Here is a 22,663-nt window from a genome sequence, read left to right as displayed (position 1 = left end):
AAGAAACTTGATAATGTTTCCCCAAATTTTATAGCACTTTAAAAAATTTAACATGGCATAAACAACAAATAATTGTGAAATTGAAACATATGTTTTCTAAACTGGTAATAAAATTTGATTTTATCAATCCTCCTAGAAATATTAACAAATGACCTTTCTTTTTGTCCATACATACCATATTATAAAATTATTGCCATATGAAGAGGCTATCAAAGAGTATAATCCCCACAAAAATGTTGGGGAAAAGTATTATAGAGTTATGTGTTAAGCAGCTAATTAAGTCAATATTATTTTATTTTTCTGGATTTTGTGAGATTAATATTTGTCAGCTTTTATATTTATAAGTTCTTGTCATCTAGTTCACGTTTGAAATAAATCTTCACTTTAATATTTCATTATATTTTAATTTTTATCATTTTTATTAAAAGGATCCCCCAAATATATAATCTCCAGGCATGACATAGTCTGGATCTGCCCCTTATGGAATTTACAGTATTCAGCCTCCAAGCCTTCGCTCATGCTGTTCCATGTGCCTGGACCTGCCACTACCTTATTTTGTTACTTATTATTCAAGATGTAACTCACAAGTAGCCTTTACTGTGAAAACTTTCAACTTCCACTCCTACCCATCTCCCAGGCAGAATGTTGTCAGAGAAGTGTTTATATATCTTATTTGTAATAAGATATATATTTATATCCCCTAATGGATGTGAGCTCTTTGAAAGCAGGGCAATGCCACATTGTCCCCAGGTCTCAGCTTTATACCTGTTACTCAGTAATATTTAGTAAATACTGGGTGACTGATGAATTATGAATGAGTTGCCATGTCACACCATAAAGGTGAAATTTTCAGACATACTGTTGTCAGTAACCAGAGGTAGTATGGTGCTTTCTTTTTTTATCTTGTTACTTAGGATTTCTGGGTCTTTTCCTGAGCTCTTTTGTGCCTGTAATCCAACTCTTATGGCAGGTCTTCTGTTGGTGGAAAAACACTTATTTTCTAAAACTGTTGTTAAGGTATTTTTCACAAACAAGTAATTTATTAGGAGGAAAACGAAGAAAAGAATGTCATGTCCACAAAGCTCAGGGGAGGACTTATCATTTCTTTGTAGTGTGGACAGAGGAATGAGGAATGGAAGCCTCTGAAAAGAATTTCTTTTCATTTCCTGATCTATATAGCAATCTATTAACTTCCTTTCTCCCGTACACAGTGAGCTGTTTTCTTCCTCCATTCCCTTCCTCCACAGTATATTTCATTTCCTCTTTAATATTTGTTTTTTCTATGTTTTAACTCTCTTGCACTGTTTAATATCAATGTGCTTAACTGCAGAAGTCACTTGTCAGGCCTGCCTGCTACTGTTATTCCTGTTTGTTCTCATCCCTGGTTCATAGCCAAGCAGACTCGCACAAGCCATACCTGTCTTTGCTCAGGCCTTAAATGTAGATTGTGTCCTAGAGTGGATGTGCCACCATACCTAGGAGTCACCCGTCCATCATCTTCCACTGTGCACTGAAAAATTAAGTGGATCCTCCATCACTTATAAACAATATCTCCCCATGTTATACATCGGAACCTTATTTATTGAAATGGGGTAAGCCCTATTATCAAAGTGAGTAGTTGCAATATTGCCTTGTGCTTGCTCTCAATATTCATTTATGCATTCATTTATTCAACAAATTATAATTGAGCACCTCACAGAGATCAAGGACTATTGAGATATTGGAGGGTATAAATCATAGGACTGGGCCTTTGCCCACCAAGAGTTCTGTGTGTAAATATAGAGTTATGGAAAACAGATGGGTTTTGGAGCCAGAGAAGTTGGGTTTGTATGCTGGCTTTGCCTCCAACTAGCTGTGAAAGAGTTTACCTATCAGGTCTTCAGTTTAGTCATATGTCAAATGGGGGAAATACTAACCATGTTCTAGTGTTGTTGTTTAGATTAAATGATGTAATTTTTCACAGGATTATTAAATGGTAGATTAGGGAAGGAAGGGTTAGGGCATGCCAACATCCCAGGGCTTTCTCTATTTTAAGTAGAAAGACACTTTTTCCCCTCCAAGGAAATAAAAGTGCTGGAGCTACTGAGCAGCACCAAAGATGACAGCAGTGGTCCCAATGCCAGGCCCCATCCCAGCACCAAAAGAGGCCATCCCGACAGTGAGGGGAAACCCATCCCTCTTCCTTCCAAACCCTTCCCAGCATTCAGGCTCCAGTTGACAGTGACCCTGGTTGAGAGAAGCATCAAAGAGAAAAAAGCAGTGACAGTGGCCCCCAGCCCCAGAGCAGCAGCAGTGCTAACAGCACCTAAGAAGTGAAGACAGAGCTGCATTCCTTGGATTCCTAACTTCAGGCATTTAGTGCTGTAAGCATGACCTTGACCTCAGCTCTTGGCTGATGCAGGTAGAGCCAATGACCTACCCTTTCATTCAAAAGGAAACAAAGTCTAGGGTTGGAACACAGGAGGCTAGCTGGAGTCCAGGATGATTCTTCTAGACATGGTCAGTAACCATTAGTTTCACTGAATTCTTACATTTCCTGTAAGCACGCACCCCTGTCTTTCCCCAGTTTTGTGGTTGAGGAGATCTCTGCTACCATATGCAGAACCACAATCCGAATGTATTGAGTGCCTTCCTAATGCCAGATGCCTTACTAGATTTTATACACATATGTTCCATCTCCACAACTCTTGAAGGCGTTATTCCCATTTTACAGACCAGGAACCCAGATTCAGACAGAAGAGAAGTACCTTTTCCATGATCACACAAGGGAGAACTTGCATTGCTACCTGAGTGTCTGACTCACGCAGCGAGGCTGCTTCCAGCCCCCACTAGCAGGTGCTCAGCTTTTATAGCATGAATTGTGAATGAATCTTGGGCCTGCTTCCCTCTACACAGTGCCCAGGAGATTCAAACATGGGCACTTAAAGTTTTCATGGCTATTACTTACTTTGTCATCTCCTGAGGAGGGCAATATAACTGTGGATTGTACCATTGAGAATTGTTGCAAGTGCTGTTCAATGACCTTGCTCCACTTCAGATAACTCGTGTGTGTGTGTGTGTGTGTGTGTGTGTGTGTGTGTGTGTGTGAACTAATACTGCACAGAGGGGATGGGGATTTCACAACCACCAGTTGAAAGAGCAATACTCCACTCCAATGTTTTTATCACCTCGCTTCTTCCCAGAAACCTTTCCTGAATGAATCTACCAGGTTGTTCATCCTAACACAATGGCTATAATTTGTTCTTTCATTCAGCTTCATTTTTCTAAACCTATGATGACTCGCAAACTAGATTAAAGCCATTGTTCACTTTTGCTGGCATCCTTACTGAATGCTGTAGGTGCTCAGTATTATCATGTTTAAAGCTCTGTGCACAGTGGTGGGGAGGGATGAGGGTGGGGTGGTGGTGGAGGAACCAGCCAAGAGGGGACCCGGGCTTTTTGAATAAAAGGCAGTTACATACCTAACTTGTATTTCCCCAAGCTACTCCATCCTTGGGGAAGGCTAGCAAGACAGTAGGACAAGAGATTTTTAACAAAAGAAGGTCTGTCTGTTCTGGTCCCTCCAGATGAATCACAGGAAACTCCAGCCCCGTCCCGGGCCTCCTGGACTAGCTAAGGAAATCCTCAGAGGCTGTGCTGCCCTGTGGACAGATTTAATCCTTCCAGCTGCAGCACAGGCACCTTTGCCCTCCTCTTCCCAGTAGCACTTACTTGGGTGTCAGGTTGTGGTGATATCTGGCAACCAGGTGCCTATGGTCCTTGATCTTTCTCTCACATAACACAGCCACGGATCCCAGGTGGCATTTCCAGTGTCTAACTGCTACAACACGTGCCAGCTGACTTCAGGCTGAATGCCCCCCCACCCCCGCTTTTGGGCTGTATTCTGTTACAGGCCACGGAGCCACACAGCCTGACCTATAGTTTAAAACGATGCTGATGACCAGTTTCTTACCAACACTCTTCCTCCTGTACTAGGGCACTGGTCTCTGGGTACAGCGAGAGCTAGAGGAACATCTGAGCAGCAAAGACCTTGCTAACCTCACACTGCCCCTCCCCTCGGACAATGACCCATTGTCCTGGGACAGGGCACACCCCAACCTTCTTGTGGTGAATTCCATCCCACAAGGCTCTGTGGTTCCACTTGCAAACAACTCCCTGGTAGGCAGAACGGCCCTGCTGATCCTTCAGATATGTTTATGGAATATAAGGATTTGCAGTGGCTTCCCAGACTCTAGGTCTCACTCTGGAACTCTCCCTTTGGTCATTTTCTAAAGAACTTTTGTGAGCTCAGAGATCACACCCTACTCCATTCACCCACACCAGAGTTACTAGTCGGTTTGAATTTTTCAGGTTGTATCATAGGACTCCTGTTTAGGAAGCTATTTCATTCCTAATCTTTCATTTTAAAAAGTAGTCCTTAGATTATTTTAAGCAACCGATCCTTGATATTAAATCAATTGGACTGGCTTGAATATTTTATCCCAGATACATGTGAAATTAGATATTTGTAAGGGTTAGTCCATCTAAAAAAAGTTGCTGAAAATTGGAAACTTGGCAATCGGCCAGGATGGAGCAGTACGTTTTAAACCTTTTAACTTTTTCTTTTGGAATAAAGTCCATGTTACCGATGTCTAAACGCTGTTGATTTCTCAGAAGTGTACCTAAGGGAACTTTCTTATTGAAATCAAGATGAAAATTTGGGAGACATAATTATCTTTGAGAATTTTGAAAATTTCCCCCCTTTAGGAACTCTACTAGGAGAAAAACTAAAATTTTAATTGCTTCCCCTATAACTTTTATATCTCTCCCCATCAAAAAAAAAAAAGAAAGAAAAAAGAAAGAGAAAAAAAAGCATTTCGTATCATGCTTAATTGATTAAACACAATCACAATACACAAACAAAAAAAATCTTTTTCTTTCCCTTCTTTTTAGTTTGGGCACTTTAAAATGTTAGCTTCAGTTTTTGAAATATTTAAATTAAGTAAGTGGAATCTTGAATTTATAATCTGAGTTGTTATACCATGGCTAATCTTAGTTCAACTTTTAATGTGTTGCTTAGAAAAAGACAACTTAATCTTCTTACTTGTTATCCCCCAGGGAGAAGTTTATGCATATGTAATCAGAACAATCCTGGCTAATAATTAGACTAAGGGTCTTCAAGCTTCATGATATTGTGAACTTGTCCTAAATTCTCTCACTGTCTCCAGCAGTTCTCTTAATTTGGATCTTGCCTATATGAACTCTAATAGGTGTGTAGAAGTGAATGATGACATTTTGCATAAGTATTTTTCTTTAACTCATGTCACTCATTTTTTTCATTGAACTAAATGAAATAGACCAAGAGAAAAATATACAGATATTTCAATAGCTTAGTAGAGATATTCCTATCGAACAGTAAAGAAGGGCGAATGCCACGTGGCCCTAAGCTTTGGTAGCCTTGTAGAGCAGCAGAAAATAGGTAAATGAAGGTAAGACAGTGTCTCAGAGAGGCCGAGAGAGACAGAGGCACCCTGACAGCAGCTGATCAGCTCATGACCTACTTGAGTCTTGATAGGTAGAGAGAGTCATTAAGTGATTATTTTAAATAATTTATGCAAATTTAACTATGCTTGCTTGGGAGAGAGAGAGAGATGTTAAAATAGCACTTGTGTGCCATCCCCCTCAATGGTCATATCTCCCCAGCGTGACATAATAGACATGAATCTGCTGCTATGACCCAAGTTTATCTCAGGCCCCTGGTGACCCTCTTACTATATTTATGCATTGAGTGTGGCCCTACAATGCACATCAATGATTTCATCTGCTGCTCAACCAAAGAAACAGAAATGTATTCCAATGCCAAAAGAAAACCTGGCAGTACAGCGTTCATAAGTGGTGGTCTGCTGGTCTCCAGTGGGCACTTTCCAGAGGAATGTCAAGGGTAATTTTTCAACATCTCCCTTTTGTCTTGAGCTGATTTGAAAAGGCCACCTCAGAGTAATGGGCTACGCCAATGTACAATTATCTTATTATCATTTAGCTCCATCCCTGTTCCCATCACCTTTAAGGAAAAACCTGTGATTTGTCTTCTGTTACACACACACACACACACACACACACACACACACACACACACGTGTTTTAAAATATGAGACAAAGTTAAATGGAAGTGGGAGAAAGGGAGAGAGGAAAAGAGGGTGGGGAATGGAGTGTGTCTGCAGAGCTCTCCTCAGCCCAGCGTCGACTCTGCAACACCACCCAGACCTGGGCTGCTGCTTACAATACAGATGCATTATCTACTTCATGGTCCTGCTCAGTTTCATCTGGTAGAAACCCTGATTCCAGCTTCTCTCCTCTGAGATGCGGGTGTCACCTTCGCAGGGAGGCCTACTCTGACCCGGCTATTTCAACCAGTGATGTCACTTGTCAACATTCCCAATACTTCTTGCCTTGCTCTCCTTTATTTTTTTCTCATGGCACTATTCCCTCTTCCTCTTTTATTCTGGCTATTTTATTCTGACACCTCTGACTTTTTCCTTAATTTACTGTTTGTTGCCTGTCTCCCGCTACTAGAAGTAAACTCCACAAGGCACGGATGTTTATGTCTGTTCCCTGGTGCATCTCACTCAACTAGAACAGTGTCTGGTCCACAGTAGGTGTTTAATGACTATGCTGAACAAATATGTGAAGATTCTGCATCTAAATTCCCTGGGCAGACATAGTTTGAGGGCTCGTTGCAGGCTTAAAGCAAGTCTTACAGCTGTGCTAAATTCTTCCATTTTACCATCATAAACTCAGGCCATTGGTAATTAGCAAAATGTCCAAAAGTTGCTCATTCATCACTACATGCACATGAAAAGAGTTACAACGTCCAAAATAATTGACCCTTTTCACAATAGATCAAAGTCCCTTATTGGAAATAGATTTGGAGCTGAAATTTGGATGACAAATGTCTAAATCCAGCCAGTGGCCCATTTATTGGAAATTAGGTTCCTATCCACAAAATCCTGTTACAGCAAAGTGATTTAAAGAGATTCTTTACCTTTTCTTTAATGTGACTTAACCTGTGTATTAAGAATACTTCAATTAAATAATTTGATGAGAAATCTACATTTTTCTAGACCACAAGAGTAATTTAAAACAAATGATAACTTTTTCAAGCTCTGCTATTATCAAACTCTCAATAATGCCTCTCTCTTCCTGAAGTGATTTTAGTGGTGATGTAGGCAAGACTTGGATTTTAGCCTCCTAAATTTTCACCTGCAAATGCCCACAGGGGGTAAAAATAATATTTTTAAGGGTTTGAAAAGTTATTTAAAGCAACCCATCCACATTTTAAACAACATTTGAAACATACCACTGCCTGTTCGATTCAGGTATAATGATGGAAGTAATATTAGTAAATTGACGAAGGGCCATTTCACCAATGGAGGTCATATTTTTCTTTTTTTTATTAAAAGTTTAATTTGTCCAGAGTCTCATTTTTTCATCTTCAGTTATTGTAATTTGTATAGCTGATCTGAGCAACAAATGTATGGAAACCATATTTTTTGAAACAAAAACTGGCAGCATGCTCATAACAGTTTTGGGAATCAAACATACATTGATTAGTATTTTGGATCCACCCCTCCCAGGCTGGGCCTGACGTTTAGCATGTTCTCTACCTATCCTGAAACTCAGTTTCTTCATCCATAAGATGAGCCTATTAACAGCCACTTTGTAGTATAATTATGGTTGAATTCACAATACAGTATCTGCATATAGAGGCTATGTGCATAAATCATAACTGTAATCATAACAATTAAATTTTCTGACTTGACTATTTATTTATCTGAGAAATTTCATTAAGGCACAAAACATAAATCTCTTCTAATTGTGTTTAATCAATTGTTAGTATTGAAAAACATTACATGAACTCAGTCTTTATAGGTCTTAATTTTTGCCTAAGATCTTGTTCTTTCAATCTTAGTTGTGGAGGGCGCAGCTCAGTTCCAGGTCCAGTTGCCATTGCTAGTTGCAGGGGGCACAGCCCACCATCCCTTGTGGGAGTCGAACCGCAACCTTGTGGTTGAGAGGACACGCTTCAACCAACTGAGCCATCTGGGAGCTCAGCGGCAGCTCAGCTCAAGGTGCCGTGTTCAATCTTAGTTGCAGGGGGCACAGCCCACCATCCCTTGTGGGACTCAAGGAATTGAACTGACAACCTTGTGGTTGAGAGCCCACTGGTCCATGTGGGAATCGAACCGGCAGCCTTCAGAGTTAGGAGCATGGAGCTCCAACCGCCTCAGCCACCGGGCCAGCCCCCACGTATAACTTTTGACTCCCCCAAATCTTAACTACTAATAGTTCACTGTTGATTACCGATAACATAGTTGATTAACACATATTTTGGGTATTGTATGTATTATATACTGTATTCTTACCATAATAAAATAAGCTAGAGAAAAGAAACTATTACTAAGAATATCATAAGGAAGAGAAAATACACTTACAGTATTAATTATTCAAAAAATCCACATGGACCTACACAGTTCAGACCTGTGTCTATTTCACCTGGCAATTGGCCTGGCCACAGGTAGACAGGACAGAACTAAGATGAAGACCAGCAAACTTGTTGAAATATTGCCAAGAAGAGGATGGTGGCACAGAGGGCTTAAAGTTCTTCCCTGCCTAAGCTTCAGGAAGAGAAATCTTGTTACATCTGGGTGGGGTTTTTTTTTCCTTCACTTTACTGAAAGACAGGAAGCTTTAAGCATCCATCCTTCCACTAGCTGCGTATACTGAGTTTCACCAGCAGCAGCTGAGCAGTTGCCACAGGGCTATCCCCTTTGGGCCAGGCTTAGCCTGCAAAGCACCAGGGGGACAAGAAGGAGAGCCATCACTTCCCACTTCCCTACTCGGGAGCAGTCCACACCCGGGGCCCTTCTGTGAATAATGTGCCCAGCAGAGCCATCAGCGGTTGGTGCTCAACCTGAAGCACCAAAGTACAGGCATACCTCGTTTTACTGCTCTTCGCTTTATTGTCTTTACAAGTGTGTTTTTTACAAACTGCAGGCAAGACCCTCCACCGGCAAAAAGATCACACCAGGCTTTATTGCGATATTTGCTTTATCATGGTGGTCTGGAACTCAACCTTCAGTATCTCTGAGGTATGACTGTATTGTGTGGGAAAGCTTCTCTCTCTCTCTCTCTCTCTCTCTCTCTCTCTCTCTCTCTCTCTCTCTCTCTCTCTCAGACACACACACACACACACACACACACACACACACACACATGTTTGGGGAATCTCTAAACAATGTAGTTACCAATAATCATTGTTTATCAACTACCTGGTATATGCAAAGCACTATGCTAAGCATTTTGCATGAATTATTTAGCGAACATTTATTCCATAACGAGTAAGAGCTTACTATGTGCAAACCATTGAACTGGGTGCAGGAAATAAATTGATGAATAAGACAGATACAATCCCTGCGTATGGCAGACACCAACTTTTGCTTAACAAATATTCACTACACCTTTATTCCCCAATTCAGACTGTGCAAAATCTCAGTCTCCCAGTCTCTGTTTCAGTTTGGAGTTGTAAGCAACCCAATTATGCCCAAGCTCAAGAAGGGAAAATTTGCTTTCCCACTGAAATGAGACAGACATACAATCTTCATCACGTCTTTTCTTGTAGTCTTGATTTGGATGTGATGGCTGGAGCTGCAAAAGCAATCTTGAATGCATGAAGTAAAGACCAAAAGAGTCAAAGAGACAGCCTGATATTGTGGAGCCTCTGAAACATGACCAATAGCCACTACCTCTGTACTTCTCTGTTTAGATGAAAAAGTGAATCCCTGTTGATTTAAACTACTGTTAGTCAGGTTTTCTGTTACTTGTAGCTAAATGCACTCCAAAATGGATACAACTGCCTTGATGAAGTTTGTTTTCTATCTGGGGAGACAAACACAACCAATTTATTTCACGATAATTATTTAACTGGCATTGTGACAAGTGCTATTAAAAAGAATTATAGGACACCAGGAGCACGTTTAACAGATCTGTCCAATTCCAAAGTCTCTGCTGTCTGGGAATAGAGTGAGGTATAATCCAGATTCTGCCACTTATTACCTGTATAACTTTGGGCAAATTACTTAACCTTTGTAAGTCTCAATTCCTTCTGTAATCTGTGAAATGGGGCATATAATATTGTCTGTCATAAGTTTGTTGTGAGGAATAAATGATAAATGCACATAAGATGTTTGCTACGTTCTTGGCACATAGTAAGCAAAATTAATATTTTAAGGAATAATTATTTTATTGTTAATATATATCACATGTATGTTGACATTACATATGTATATTAAATACGATTGCGGTAGGCAGGATTTTAAAATGCCCCCCAAGATTACCACTCTCTGATGTACAAACCCTATATAATCTCCCCTCCTGGGTAGAGACAGAATTTGTGAATTTGATACTCTATTGCTCCTGTGATTATATTATCTAATATGGCAAAAGGATGGTTATCAGGGTAGGTCTGACTTTTCAAAGCAGGGTTTTCTCTGGACTGTAAACATCTGAGAAAGAAATCAGAGAGATAGCCTGAAAGAAGAAGTAACAATCACGTGGAAAATTACACATGAGAACCATGTGGCAAGGAACTGCAGACAGCCTGCCAGAATTGAAAGTGGTAACTGACATACGGCCAATCAAGAAAACAGAGACCTCAGTCTACAACAGCAAGCAAATACATTCTGTCAACACACATGAGCTTGGAAGAAGACTCTGAACCTTAGATGAGATGGCAGCCCCAGCCCAACCTTGATTTTAGCCTGAAGAGACCCTGAGCAGAGAACCCCCTTAGTGTGACCTACACAGCAGTGAGATAAAAATGTCTCTTGTATTATGGCACTAAGTTTGTGGTCATTTGTTATGAAGCTGTAGAAAATGAATACAGTTATAGCTGACCCTTGAACAACACAGTTCAAGTGTGCAGGTCCACTTATACGCAGATTTTTTTTTCAATAAATATGTACAGTACTGTAAATATATTTTCTCTTCCTTATGATTTTATTAATAACATTTTCTTTTCTCTTTATTGTAGGAATACAGTGTATAATGCATATAACATACAAAATATGTGTTAATTCACTATTTATGCTATTAGTAATACTAGCCTTCTGGTCAACAGTAGTAGTTACATATTGGGAGAATAAAAAAATTACATGTGGATTTTCAACTGCATGGGAGCGGGTGGGCACCCTAAACCCCCATGTTGTCCAAGAGTCACTGTGTATATAATTACACTGTATCTTATGGGAGAATATATTGCATAATTTACTGCATCAGGGTAAAATATAAGGTGCTTTTCAAAGAGATCCCAAAATACAGAGGATTACTATCCAAAAAATTACAGAGGATTAAAAACAAAGAGATCCAAAATTACAGAGAATATACAAGGCTCTTTTCTCACACCCTACAGTCCTCAAGTGAAAAGTGTAGATCCAGGGTGGCTTTGCTCTTTACGGGCATTCAAGTGCTCGTGTTTCTCCCATTTTATTACTCTGTCAGCCCCACCAGAAAGTGACCTGTCCTATTCTGCACTGTCAAAGATGGGAGGGGCCTGGCACACCGGCCAGTGTGAGAAAGAGCAGGTCCAGAGCACCAGTTTCATTTTAAGCAAATGATGCAGGAGTCGTACTCATCACTTCTACTTACATTCCATTTTTAAGAATTTAGTGCTATGGCCACAGTTAGTCTCAAAGGAGACAAGGCAATGCAATCTTGCAGGGAGTTGGAGATACACCCAGAAGAAGAAGAGAATGGATTTTGGTGAACAGTGAATAGTTTCCACCACAAATATTATAACATAACAGTAATCACTATGCAATAGGGCCACATAATTCCCCCCCAACCCCGTCTCGCTTTCCTGATGAGCACTTAGTTTTGATTACTTCACAGAAGGCCAAATTTGATTGCAGAGTGACACCTCACAATTTTATAGTGCTGAGTCACTCATTCACGAGGCAGTGTTGACCTCTGCCTGGATTAGCAGTAACATTAACAGCGGTTATACTGCTCGCTGATAATTATTGCAATTCGTAATCAAATGTACTTTTCTGAGTGATTTGCAAACAGATACAAATATGTTTTCATCAAAAGGTTTTGTCCACCTACCCATGCTCACCTGTGATATAGTGTCGGGGTTGGGGATGACGAAAAAACAGAATGCAGAGCTCCTTCTATGCAAAGCCCAGCATTTCCCTCCCCCTCATCTTCCCCACCCCCTTAGACGATTGTACGAAGAGGAGCTGCACAGGATATGAGCCATTTTGCTGTGATTTAGTCAATGGGCTAAGAGGGGAGTGCCCTGCTGAACAGTGTTTCACTTGTGGCAAGAAAGCCTATAAGGGCAGCTTCAGATTTTCTTTGAGGATCAGGTTGATCACAATGACGCTTTGCTGAGATTTCCCAAAGAACTGGAAGAGGATGGGTGTTTTGCAGGGATACGGAGAGTAAATTTTATTTTGTTGACTGAATAGTCACTCACTAAATGTTAACGATGTCAATCACAGTAGATACATGCAAAGTCATCCATTTGAAGAGAAAAGAAAAATTTTCTCACAGATTTTCAAAATTCCTGTCACAGAATTACATTGCTTGCTGATTTCCTTTCTGCTGAAGCTGGAGCTTGATTTCCGGGAGATTTTTCAAAATATCATGTATTTTTCTAACTATATATTAAGTCCATGTGCTATTTTATCCTCAAAACTTGTTTCTAATGCTCTTTTCTCTGGTCTCTAAAATGATGATATTGCCAGGGCTTGGGGAAAAGTCAGTCTTCTAATAGGATTGCTATCGAGTAGCAAAAGTTCTGATAATATGTTTTGTGAAGGAGCTTAAAGCATCTCCACCAAATTATAAATCCTTTCTCTTATTCTATTCTACACTCCCACAGCAAACATGACATTAATTATTAGCAACATTTGGTTATTGTTTTTTCCTCCCAAGAATATTTCTCAAGTAGCAGACTCTACTTCATTTCAACTTAACCCACCCCAGTTAACTTTCAATTTTCCATACTCTAAATTCAGTTTCTGCAGAAGCAGAAACCAGGTCTTGGTAACTCCTGACTAGGGCAGTCTTATATAAGAAGGGACGTCATGAGCCTATAGACTGACTCAAATTATGATTAATCTACTGGCCAGAAAACCTAAGAAGAGTGGAGTCTAAAGCAGGATAAAGAAGAATTAAAGAGTATGACTCTTATTCCAGTCTCTTTCTCAGCATTTCTCAAGTTGAAGGGCAAGGAGTAGACCTGTGCTTTATTACAATAATAGGCAATCATTTAGACAAAGTACATGGCTGCCAGCAGTGTTGGGACCAGATATCCACAAAGGAGAAAAAACTTTCTCTTCTAAATTCCTGAAAACACATGTTGTAGGTACCTATCAGGATACAGAAAGAGTACTCATTCCCATTATGGTTTGAGATTTCATCTAGATCTCTGATAAGCTCCTGAGGTAGGTCTAATTGAGAACTAAATAAATTAACAATACCTTGGTTTGCATGTTCATTTGTAGTCTTCACAAAATTTCCTGTCTTTTATCTCAGATGTGCCTCATAGTGGCTCAAAAGAGTAATAATAATAATAGGAGCTCCATAACTGAGCGTTTACTGTGTGCTAAGTATATATATATATATATATATATATATATATATATAATATATATGTCGTATATATACTATACAAGTATATATATATGTATATATATATATATATGTATGTATGTATATATACGTATATATATATATGGTCACTCATTGATTCTTCACACAGTCCTGAGAGTTCGGTTCTATTCTTAGCCTCATTGTACAGATGAGGGTTAGAGGTTGAGATTCCTTAGTTCACAGAGTGGTCAGTGACCGAATCAGCACTGTGAACCTACATAATCTGGCTCCAAGGCTCAGTATTGGCTCAATGGCTTTTAGAGAACATAAGGTGACAAATAACCAGTAGCATTGGAACTAAGACCTATTTGTCCTGCTTCTTTCTCATTTCAGCATCTGGTTTGGGGATCTCTGAGGCTTTGTGCTTTAGATGATCTCTGCTTAGATCTACTGTGGCTATGGTTCCTTCACTGTGGTTACTCAGGAATCAACCTTTTCTTTAAGGTCAGGCACATGGATTTGAAACCTTTAATTTCCTTCAAGTTGACATTTTACCGTTTCATAGTCCCAAGGCTCCTGCAGCTTGTGAAAGAGTGATTTCAGATATCCACTCCCCACAGTTCTGAGAACAATTAATTTCAATCTTGGGACAGTGCCCAGAATTCAAGAAAACTAGCATGATCCATCCAGTCTGGCTTTTCATTCCATCTATTGTCTAAAGCTCTGTCTATAGGCATAAAGTACTAGGTAAGAAGTAGGAAAAAATTCAGCTATTCCTGACGATGGTCTCTACCTAGTGTTTTGTGCTGGGAAAACAAAGGACCCAGAAAACTGATGAATTTCTTTATTCTTTTGGATACTTTGGGGTCATGTAAACAGTGGAAGAATATGTTCCATAAGGATTTATCACCAATTAAAGAATAATAGTGTAAACCCACCCAATTGAATCATAATAAAATTTGTTCATTACATCTAAAATAGGTCCAGTGAGTCTACGGGGGAAAAGAGGTTTAATTATTTGTTCCAGAGAATGGCTTTAGAAGATTAACGTTAGGGAAGGTTCTATAATGGTCTTTTGGTAATCCAAAAGTATATATATTTTTTTAAAAAAAGTAGAGACAACAAATACAGTAGAAATGTTTTCAGTAGCTTAGCTTGAAATGAACAAAATTACAGCATTTTCCTCAAGACTTGTTCTTGATAGGATGGCTATGAATCAAAGATAGTCTTGAAAAAGTGATAAAGGGGCAACTGGGTTGAACATTTATTTTCCCTGTTCCTTAAATTCTGCATCTTTACTATTGGTGATTTTTTTTTTTGAAAGTCAGCTGAAATTTGGAGTTGTCAGCAGTTAACCTAGGAAGACGTTTAAAATTAAATTCAATAATAAGGTTCTATTCTATTAAACATTAGTCAGGTGATCCTTTATAAATGAGCATAAAAACCCATGACTCAAAGTCAATAACAATTCTAGAGACTGTTCTAGTGAAAGTAATACTATGTTTAAAAGACTGGTGAAGTGAAACATTATTTGCAAATTTAATTTTTATATAAATTTAATTTTATATAAATTTAATTGTTAGCAAGGGAGTTGGCTGTCTCTGACATACTTGATATAGAACGATATGGAAAGAAGAAAGGAGATAATATTTAGTGAGTAATAGCTACATATTGAAGAGTAATATTAAAAAGCATAAAGACATTGATGATAGATAAGCAAAAAACTTTACTATTTATTTTCTTCCCCCACTATCTCCACATACCGTGGCCCACACAGAGCACACCCATCATTCAACTTGGACTGCACACTGAAGGATTACAGTGGGTGAGGGAAATAAACTCCTCAGACATTACATTATTCCCTAATCTTCCATATTTTGGGGTCTCTTTGAAAAAGCATTTTAGACTTTCCCTGACACAGTGCTCCAGCAAATTGCTTTAGAATGACATCATGCCCAAGCCCAAAGGAATCAACCTTTCTAATATGGATCACTTAGGCTACTGACTTCTTGGAAGTCTGATGTCCAATCTATTGAGAGTGTTGAGAATCATGGAATAGGAAAAAAAAAAAAAGTCCTTTGGATACGACTCCCTTCCAGCTCCCTGACTTTTGTAATGAAGAGACCAGGCAAGGTATTGTAATATTTTGACTCATATAATTTTCACAAAAACAATTCTTTACCAATCAAGTTTAGACAGGTTGAGTACCTGTCTTTCTTGGTGTGAGGATACCACATGATAATAAAATCTCCCAGGATTCTGCTATCCCACAGTCTATCTCGTTTCCATTTATCCCAGGACCCTGAATGGCCAAAAACAGTTTTAAAAGGGGAAGCGGGATTCCTGGTTACATTAATATTATTTTTTACGGCTCACTTTAAATTCGATTTTCACAAAAATTCTTCAAGATTGATAATTCTCTGCTTATTTTACAGATGATAAAACCGTCGAAAAGGACAGGCAACTTGCCAGAAACTAGTGAGCTGGGAAGAAATCAACCAGGATTCAGTCCAGGTAAGTTTGGCTCTAAAGTCCCACGCTTTCCCACTGGGTCTTTCCTTTTGTGCCAAGGTAGGCTCTCCTCTACTGTTGCCTAAGCAGAGGACTGGCATTTCACAGGGGTTGGGAGGGATGCCAAGACAAGAACAAAACCAAGTAGATAGAATAGAGCTGCTTGTTAGAGGACTCTCCCACATGCCCAGTCAGTTCAATGAACTGGGAGGCAGCGTGTGCAATGGAAAAACCACAGGTCTTGAACTCAGACTGGGGTTCAAAGTCAATGTTTACTATTACTAAATGGTGTTCTCTGCCTGGAATTCGTGTGGTTAGATGTGACATTAGACTCCTAGGAGACCACGTAATCAGTGGACCACAGCCTCTCCACTAAATCCGCTGTTATCTCCCCCTCCCTCCAAAGTGTTTGTTTCTGACTCCTGGTCTCCACTCCAATTCAATCTGAACACGGAGCCTCTCCTGCGTACTAGGTTGGATCTTACCCCTCTTTCCTAGTCCGTCCAGAAGTCATTGTGCTGGCATTTTAACCCCCAACTGACCTAGTTTTCATCTTTTAATATTCAGTCAGGATTAGAATTGGAGTTGTCATGGCTTGACCTTCCTGATGTGGACTGTAGATTCCTCCCTAGGAATCTCCCAGCCCCTTTGTTCTGTTTCCCCTAACCCTGCTCCTTTAGCAGCAGCTTACTCCCTCCTCTTCCCAGTGCCAGCAAGGAACTACCAGCATGCTACATGACGGTGGCTCTCCAGACCACTTCAGAGGTAGCCCTGGGGCACTTGCTGGGCTGCACTGGGCATTTCAAGGGACTTGCACTGATCTGGGATTTGCACAAATCACCTGCAGCTCATATCCCCACATTCCTCTCCAGAGTGGTGAGGACAAAGAAGGGCTTCTCCAAACCTAACAGATAAACCTGCAACTTTCCTAGTTGAACACCTTTCTTCCCACCCTCCAGTCATTCAATGTCTACATTTTAACAGACAGTATCATATTTTCTGAAGCTTTTTGGAGGAAAAAGAGAGAAGAAAGTGGGTTGGGAGCGTCACTACACTCCTACAGAACACATTCCATTTGATAGGCTATAATTTCTAGCATGATCTTCTCTCTTGACATTAGAGTTCCTACTGCATCTGCAGAGAAGTGTATTAGCTACTGAATCTTTGAAAACTTGTTATTATGAAAAATTTTAAACATATATAAAAGTGTATAAAATAGCATAATGAACTGCCATGTAGCCATCTCCAGCTTCAGTAATTGTCAATTCATGGCCAGGCTTCTTTCATCCATACCCCATTCACATCCCCCATCCCCTGGATTAGTTTTACCCAAATCCAAGAGTTTACATCACCCTGTTCATGAATATTTTATACTGTGTCATTAAAGATAAGGATTCTTTCTTATAAAAAGTATCATTATTACACCTAAAAGTAAATAATAATTCTGTAATATTATCAAATAGTTAGTCTTCATGTTTCTCTGATTGTTTGCTAAAATATCATTTGTTTACAGTTGTTTTTGTTCAAAACAGGAGACAAAAATGCATGCGTTCCACAATGTCTCCAAAGTTCCTTAAAAAATATATATGTATCTTTTCCTTTTTTTTTCTTGCAGTTTCTTGCATTCTAGATTTTGCTGATTGCTTTCCTGTGATATCCTCTGTCTCCTGTATGTCTTATGAAATTGCCAGTTAGATCTAGAGGCCTTCATAAGAATCCCATTCAATTATTTACATAATATTTCATCATTAGTGCTGTATATTTTCTTTTGCATCATATAAGGAGACACAGAGTGTGTGGTTGTTTGCCTTTTTGTGGTGTTAAACTTGATCAGTGGGTTCTGGTATTGTCAGTTTGACCCATTCTTTATTAAGTTAGAAGCCACTGATGGTCATTGCTCAGATTTTTTAATTTCATTAGGGATTGCAAAATGGTGACATTTAAATTCTATTATCCCTTCCGCATTTATTAACTGCAATTCATTAAAACAAACAAAGAAAATACTTGCCCTCATCTACTCTTTGCTTACTCTGAGATACAGTTCTTATGGGAAAGGCATGGTGAATGCTTTATTCTGTCTCTCCCCCTCCTTTTTGTGACTAGTTTCCAAGGAAGACTAACATAGTATTTTTAAGTATCATAATAAACTCAAGTACTTTTAACATATTTGATGTATTTCATCACGCTGAATGTTAACTTCTCTATATAGATAATATTCTTTAGGTGAAAGGTATAAGTATGCAATTACAGACGATGGAAAGGCAAAAGCTATAGGCTCATCTAAATCGGAAATGCTGAAACTATAAAATGGACAGTTGGCAGAAATTTGCTCAAACTATGCAAAATGGTTATAACAACAACAACAAGCCCAAAATGAGTGGCAGCAGAAGAGAGCCGAGGAAGCCAGGACACAGGTGCAGGGAACAGTGGAAGTCTGATGAGCAGTGGGCAGACTAAAGAGAAGGCAGAGGCCCTGAGTTAGCATTAGGGCGACCGCAGCGAGAGTATTCATAATCTGGGGCAAAAGAGGTGGAGCTGGGAGCCAGTGAGGAAAGCCTGAGTAAACCTGGGATCAAAGGGAGGAATGTGAGCCAGCAAACCTACCAGGGAACCTTGAGAGACAGGTTTTGAATCAGAGTAAGGTGTTAAAATACAGCAACCTAGTTTATGTATAAGTGACTATACATCGCACATTGACTAATCACATGTAATACGTGAGCTAAGATGTGTTTGCTTCTGCTGTGTGGTCCTGCTGGGTATGTATTACACCTCAGAGATACTAACAGGAAGGAGGTGACACAAAGAGGGGATGGGAGACGGAAAGGCCCTGGGTTCAAGAATATAATCTTTGGAGGAGAAATCTTTCAATGCTTCTTTTTTCTTGGGCAGCGACCCAAAGACAACTAGGGAAATTCTTTGGAGATTGCCTAGGGTCTGTATCATCCATCCTAATGGAAAGCCATAGCTCTCCCAAATATTTTCATATTCTGCCTAAAGCTAATACAACAGTAAATGTTATTTAACAATTATGATAAAGATTTTTACCATTAATTTTAAGGAAAGGTATAACAAAATCATCAGAGGTCAAAGTGTAGGCAATGATCTTAAATGTCATATAGTTGTAGTCCTAAATGAAAATATTAAGACAAAATGCTCATTCCATTAAAAAAAAAAGTTGACATTTAGATGAACTTACTCAACAGAGGGCCAAGTTCTTTTGCCTCCTGGGCACAGAAGAACTAACAGCTTTATGAAAGAGTGTTAGTAATAAAAAGTTACAAGTAAAACAAGCATAACTCACAATGATTATAAATTTTTCTTGCAAGAAGAATTCTCATATTTTATGAAATTATAGACTGCCTCTTGATTTCTCTTTTAGAATGAGTAGTCTCAAGCCAAAAGATTAACATTGCAAAAGATTAACATCGAGACCAGGATTTAGCATAAATATGGAAGTATTTTCAACTGAAATAGAAAATCAAACATGTGGATTTGGGTAAAATTATATTTCCTTGATGATATTCTTTTTATTAAACAAACCTTCAATAATCTGACTTGAACTAGAAGAGAGACAGTTTATGTTGTTAAAAGATGCTTATTTTTCACCTCCTTTTATCTTTCCTTTTATTTGAAATGCAATATTAAGACTATTGAGAAACAGAAAACTTACCAGACATAGTATATTTTCCCTTAAAATATTATGACCATTTGTAACGTATCTCATGAAACACTGTCATAGCCTTAACTTCAGCCTCATGTTTCTACTTTCTAGCTGCTAAAGGAAGCACTTTTCCCAAAATTGCCTCCAAAGAGTCACATTTAATGTTCAAAAGCATAACTTTACTTTTGAAAGTATTTTCATTTTCTTAACAAGGTAAATCCTCATTATTAACTTGCAGTATTTTAGGGCAAGTTCACACAAGAAGTTGGAGCTCACTCTTAACCAACATTCCTCCATAGGTATACAATCTATTGTTCTTTAAAGAAAGGCTAGGTGAATATCAAGAAATGCATGCATAAATCTGAAAGTAAGCATTTAAGCATAACACATATTATTAAAAAAATGTATTTGGGACAACTATTTTAATGGATATTTTCTAGGGCAATATTATCAAATTGCGCGTGTGTGTGTGCATATGTGTGTGTCCCCAGATGATATCAGAATAACCATTAAAGTATCATGGGGTATTGTTTTGAGAATAAAAATGAAGAATTCTATAACCAGTCTCTACAAAATTTGGAGTTACCCTTTTCTCCCCTACAATAGTTTTAAAATATAATTTTAATTATGCTGGGCAGACACTTAAGAGCTTAAATGAACCAAATGCTGTACTTGCAGTGTGTGTCAGAAGACTAAGCCACACATATTGAATGCTCTGTTCAAACAGTAATGACAAATTCTAAATGCTTCATTGTTCTGATTTTAACAGAAATCATCATATATTTTAACTATTTCATGGAATATTAAACCTCAATAGCCAATCATTTTGAAGTAGTTTTCCCATCTGAAGATAATATGACTTACTTAGATATGAAATATCTTAAATAAAATATGACATAGCCATAGAAGATATGCAACAAAATAGTTAGGTGAATACCATCAGCCAGACTTGAAGATATGTCTTATTATTGTAGTTACACTTCAGCTGAAGACCTGAGTTACTCTGTAACCACCAGCCACCTCCCAACACTGCCTAACCACAGGAGGTAGCATTCATTAGAAATTGTTTACTTTTGGGAATGATGGGTACATTCTTTGTCAAACTAAAAAGGGTGTGGAAAAATTGACTGACCTGATTTAGATAAGAATTATTGATTGTTTCAAACTGCCAGCTCTACTTTACTTTTGTGGAGTGAAGTCAAACTTGTAGAGAGTAAAATGTGTGTGTGTGTGTCTGTGTGTGTGTGTGTGTGTGTCTGTGTGTGTGTTCCTGACAGGTTACTTTACACTGCGATAAGGTTACCTGTTTTACAGGAAATAGCTCTGTGTTTCTTCATGGATCAGTAATATGGTCATTTTTGACCTCTTGCAGGACTTCAAAAAAATAAAAAATTCAAGTTAGGCTTGCCATTCAATCCAAAGTAAAACCGGCTCTCAGGTCATTATCAGAACAAAATCTCAGCAATCAAACTTTTGAACCATGAAACAACTAAGTCCCAGGCAGTACCTCGTAGAGTTGGGTGATTCTAGCCCTTACTTTGGAAAAAAAAAAAAGGTTCCCATAGAAACGAGCGTATGTCAGTGCCTTTGTTCTATGAACTCCTCTCCCTCTTCGCCTTAGGAGTAGTGTGATATCCATGGTAGTTCTGAGATGCCAGTACAGCCTGGAAGACCTCCTTCCCAATGGTAGTTGCTGTTGTTTTAAGGTAATCATAATTATTTTAAAATAGATATTGGGTATCATTATGTAGCAATGTTTAGTTTGAGGGATGCGTAAGACAGAGGGGCAGGAAATATGTTTCTGCTGCCTGCATTATAGGAGTGGAGCGTGAGGTTTAGTTCAGTTGCGCATTTGTATCTTGACTGGCTAGCAGAATCACCGCCTTCCAATCTGGCTATGCTTATTGGGTCTCTGGCCAGAAATGAGGATGTAGCTGGTGCACAAACCATGGAAATGAGTCCCTCCTTACAGTGTGGATTCACTGCACCAGAGAGACAGCTCTGCATGGGACCCATTGCAGAGGTGAAAATGGTGCCCTTTCAGCCTGCACAATAAAGAAAGTAAAATCAGGAAATGCAGAATTGAATAGGCTACTATTTCACTGGAACTTTTGGCTTTATTTTATTGGTTACTCTATTTTATCACTATATATAATTGTTTTGAGGCTTTGGAAGACTAGGGGCTATATTGCATGACTGTTTTACATGTTGTGTTTACTAATACCTCATATGTTTACTAATGATTATTTACATATTCATCAGTTAGTCTTATTGCCCTAGCTCTGAGGTATACTTAAAGGAAAAGATTTATATTTATATTTCTTTTGTATTCATAAAGCACTATGTCAACACCGGATATTCTGTAGACATATAGTTCGTTGATTACAATTTATTTGTCTAAAACATTCAATGGTAGCTGTCTCTATAATATTATAAAAAAAAACTTTAAATCACAGAAATACATTCTAGTAGAATAATATTTAATTTTAAAAATTAATAATAGCTAACTCATATGGTACTTATGTTTCATGAAGTAAGTACTAACTATTATTATTCCCATTTTATAGATAGGAAAACTGAGGCCCAACTAGGTCGCTCAAGTTTAAACAGATAGTAAATGATGGGACTGGGACTCCAGTGCGCTTCTGTTGGATTCTATGCTGTTAATCACTATGTTATTCTTTCTGCCATATTTACACATTTAACGTGAGCCTTCGGTATAGTTACATTTCTATTTTTCAACCTTAAAATTTTCCAATTAAAAAAATGGGATGATATGGCTCTCAGTAAATACCAATAATTTTTATCAGATTAGCAGTCAGACAGTCTACTGATATCACTATCAGAAGTAAATAT

Source organism: Rhinolophus hipposideros (assembly GCF_964194185.1).
Source record: "Rhinolophus hipposideros genome assembly, chromosome: 9".
Taxonomy (NCBI): domain Eukaryota; kingdom Metazoa; phylum Chordata; class Mammalia; order Chiroptera; family Rhinolophidae; genus Rhinolophus; species Rhinolophus hipposideros.
Note: the sequence above shows the minus strand (reverse complement) of the source record.